Below are 4,454 nucleotides of genomic sequence, written 5' to 3' on the forward strand. Positions count from 1 at the left end.
GACAGGTGGCCACCTGCAAGCCATCAACTTTGATGACACAGGTTATCTTTGTCCTGTAGCTAAGCATGCACCTGGCCCAGGAGCTGGACAGCTGAAAAGGAAGAAGATCAGTGGAGAAGAAACAGACCCATATCAACATGCGTGAGCTGCAACAGGGCTGGAGCCCTGCACCAACTTAGGAACAAAACAGCCCTGCTGCATCCATGGCTAACAGTAGTCCACACCATGCAGGGAAGGGGGTTCTGGGGCTGTGGCTCAGCTTAGCTCAGCCATAGTACCCGGCAGGTCTGGATCCCAATGCAGATTGGGTGTGTGTAGGGAAGAAGTAGCTGAGAGTGTCAACCAGGAGGATCTTGATGGCTGCCAAGTGAGTTTGGGATGACTTCAGTGAAATAGTGGTGCTGGCTTTAGAGAGTTGTGTGTTGAGTTGGAAGCAAAGGTAGGCATCTACCTGGTGATATCCTGAAGGTGTTGGACATATCCGCTGGGTAGAAGGGCAGGAAAAGGCACCAGTGGGACCTCCAGGGTAAATTCTGAATTGAGTGGGAGGTGTGTGTGAATGAGGAGACCAGAAGGCCGCAGCTGAGCCTCAGGTGATGCCTGCAGGCACAGGCAGAAAGGCTGGCAGACTGTGAGGGGCCCAAGTCAGAGTGACAGGGGACAGGGGAGGCAGAGCCCTGGATGATGAGGGAAGGTTGTTTTGAGGGTGTAGACATCTTGGCCTCTTTCTCCTGGATGGAAGCAGCTCTGATGGTGCCTGTGCCATCTTCAGGGTTGGGATATTAGAGGCCTCCTGAAGGCCCACCTACCCACCCTCCAGCCCCCACGGGAGGGGCAGGTCCCATTGTTCAGGCTCAAAGCACTGGCAGCTGAGGGGTGAGATAATCCTCTGAGGCTTGGGGGGTGATGTCTGTCCATTCCACACGCCTTCTGAGACCCCCCTGTATGCAGGAAGGGCGCTGGGGTTGGGGACCCACCAGGAAGTGCACGTGGTAAGGTATGCCCGCTTGGAGGGAGCAAGCCACTCAGTGAGCAGACAGACTGGTGGGAGGCAGAGGAAGAAACCTGGGAGAGGAACACCAGGGAGGGAGGCACCCCCAGGCCAGGGAAGTGGCATTTAAGGGTGATTCTGACCGAGCCTCTAGACCTAACCACCATCGACAGGAAATCCAGGCTATGGTGCTGCAGTGGGCAAAGTCCTGGCTGTGGGATCTATAGGACAAACAACCCAGTGTCCCCTCCACTATACTGTGTGGGAAAACAGAGACAACCAGGGAAACCTGTGGATGAAAGGTGAATTCATCCGTGTGGCAGCTCAGGGAATGTGTGGACCTTATTTGGATTCTGACTTTTTGTTTTTTTTTTTTTTTTTGAGACGGAGTCTCGCTCTGTCGCCCAGGCTGGAGTGCTGTAGCTGGATCTCAGCTCACTGCAAGCTCCGCCTCCTGGGTTCACGCCATTCTCTTGCCTCAGCCTCCCCAGTAGCTGGGACTACAGGCGCCGCCACCTCGCCCAGCTAGTTTTTTGTAGTTTTTAGCAGAGACCGGGTTTCACCGTGTTAGCCAGGATGGTCTCGATCTCCTGACCTCATGATCCGCCCGTCTCGGCCTCCCAAAGTGCTGGGATTACAGGCTTGAGCCACCGCACCTGGCCTGATTTTTTTTTTAATTCAACATTTATGAGGAATTGGCACGTGGAATGTTTCCTGGATATTTAATTATATTGAGGAATTACTGCTAAATATTTCTTGGGGTATGATAACGGTAATATTATTATTCATAAGTATATACACATGGCTATAACATGTAAAACATGTATGTCTGTATAAAACATTACTATTATACAGGTGTATATATGCATATACATTTATGTGTGTGTATATTTAGTTATTTAAAGGGTTCTTGGCTGGGCGCGGTGGCTCACACCTGTAATCCCACTACTTTGGGAGGCCAAGGCTGGTGGATCACCTGAGGTTGGGAGTTCGAGACCAGCCTGGCCAACACGGTGAAACTCCTTCTTTACTAAAAATACAAAAATTAGCTGGGTGTGGTGGCTCACGCCTGTAGTCCTCAGGAGGCTGAGGCAAGAGAATCGCTTGAACCCCGGGGAGGCGAAGGTTGCAGTGAGCCAAGATCGCGCCGCTGCACTCCAGCCTGGCAACAGAGCAAGACTCAGTCTCAGAAAAAAAAGAGTTCTTATCTTTTAGAAACACACTAACATGTTTATGGGTAATGTCATCTGACATCTGGGATTTTCTTCAAAATGACATGAGAAGGCAGAGTCGATGTGACTGCAGCAGGGACAGGGGACTGGCTGTGAGTTGCGGTTTATATGATCTGGATTAGGGGTTCATGGGATGCATTATACAATTCTGTCTAGTTTTGCATATGTTCTAAATTCTCCATAATAAAAAGTAAAAAATAAAAACAGACGATTAGTGAACTTAGGGTTTGGGGCAGGAGCCCAGCATCTGGTGGGAGAAACCACTCAGGCAAAGCTCGGGGTGAGGGTGGCTGTTGGGCGTGTGAGGCCCCAGGGATTCACAGTTGCTGGAGCGCGAAGCTGTGCCAGAGCTTCACGTACCAAGAACACCGAGGCTCAGGCCCTGCACTCCAGGACAAAGACCAGGCTCAATGGAGAGCTCTGGCTGGACCAGAGCCCAGTGGGAGGGCCCTGAATGGACTGTGGGGCTTGAAGGAGGGGAACAGAGGCAGCGGCCATTTGTTCTGTAAAGGCCAGGAGACCAGGTGGTACAGGCAAAGACAACTCAATGTCCTAGGAGCAGGGAGGCCTGGGGATGGAGCAGCAAGAACATGGTCATCCAGGCTCCCAATGAACATTTACTGGAACTGTAGGACACCCACCTTTGCTTTGGAAATCCAGCTTCTCTTGTGTTCTTCCTGGGTGACCTTGGGCAAGTTACTTAACCTCTCTGATTCTGTTTCTTCCTATGTAAAGTGGGAATAAGAAAGGAGACCACTGCTACTCCTGCTGCCCTCCTTCCCCCACCTTGCCTAGTTCACAAGACAGGAGGAGAGAGAAAGCAAAAAGTTGGAAAAAAGCAAAAGTAAGATAAATAGCTAGACAACCTTGGCACCACCACCTGGCCCTGGGAGTTTAAAAAAAAGTAATAATAATAACATCAACCCCTGACCTAAACTACTTGTGTTATCTGTAAATTCCAGACACTGTATGAAAAAAGCATTGTAAAACTTTTTGTTCTGTTAGCTGATGCATGTAGCCCCCAGTCACGTTTCCCATGCTTGCTCAATTTATCACGGCCCTTTCACGTGGACCCCTTAAAGTTGTAAGCCTTTAAAAAGGCCAAGAATTTCTTTTTCAGGGAACTCGGCTCTTAAGATGCGAATCTGCTGACGCTCCCAGCTGAATAAACCACTTCCTTCTTTAATCCGGTGTCTGAGGAGTTTTGTCTGTGGCTCGTCCTGCTACAGGGATAGGAATAGTACCTACCTCTTGAGGTCATTATAGGATTAAACAAGAAAATACTCATAAAGCACAAAAAAGAGTGCATGTTAGCTATTATTATCCTCTGAGTTTCAGGGAGGAAACTGCCCTCCCTTGGGGTAACGAGGTGATGACAGCAACAACTAAAATGAGAGAACCCCAGTGGTGAGGTGGGAACATCACAGTACTCCCTGCCACCCTTGCCAAGTTTGTGATTATTTTAAATAAAAGAAGCTGTTTCCTGGCCAGGCACGGTGGTTCACGTCTATAATCCCAGCACTTGGGGAGGCTGAGGCAGGAGGATCACCTGAGGTCAGGAGTTCAAGACCAGCCTGACCAACATGGTGAAACCCCATCTCTACTAAAAATACAAAAAATTAGCCAGACATGGTGGTGGGCGCCTGTGATCCCAGCTACTTGGGAGGTTGAGGCAGGAGAATAGCTTGAACCCGGGAGGCAGAAGCTGCAGTGAGCCGAGATCCCACCACTGTACTCCGTCTCTAAAGAATAAAAAAGACGCTGTTTCCTTACAGCTGTGAGCAGGGGCAAATGCAGAAAAGGTGCTGAGAAAGAGATCAAGTAAAAGCCACTGGACCCCCGAGGGAGAAAGTGTGGTTGGCTGGAACCACTAGGCCAAGAAACCAGCCAAGGGTCTGGCTCCAGGTGGCCCTTTTTTTTTTTTTTTTAGAGACGGTGTCTCACTATGTTGCCCAGGTTGGTCTTGAACTCCTGGGCTCAAGCAATTCTCCTGCTTCGGCCTTCCAAAGCAGTGGAATTACAGGTGCGAACCACTGCACCAGCCCAGACTGGGCTCCAGAAACTACCTCTGGGCCCTGTTGCCACCTCTTAGGTGGCTTCTGGAACTGGGGTCTACAGGCGTGAAAGGTCAGCCCCCATGAAGGAGAGGTGGGGCCCGAGTAGGCTCCTCCCACTGCGGGAGCGCTGGCTTTTCCCCTGCAGGGGTGGCTCTGGAACCACTTCCTCTTTCT

The sequence above is a fragment of the Rhinopithecus roxellana genome, chromosome 4, assembly GCF_007565055.1.
Source record: "Rhinopithecus roxellana isolate Shanxi Qingling chromosome 4, ASM756505v1, whole genome shotgun sequence".
NCBI lineage: Eukaryota > Metazoa > Chordata > Mammalia > Primates > Cercopithecidae > Rhinopithecus > Rhinopithecus roxellana.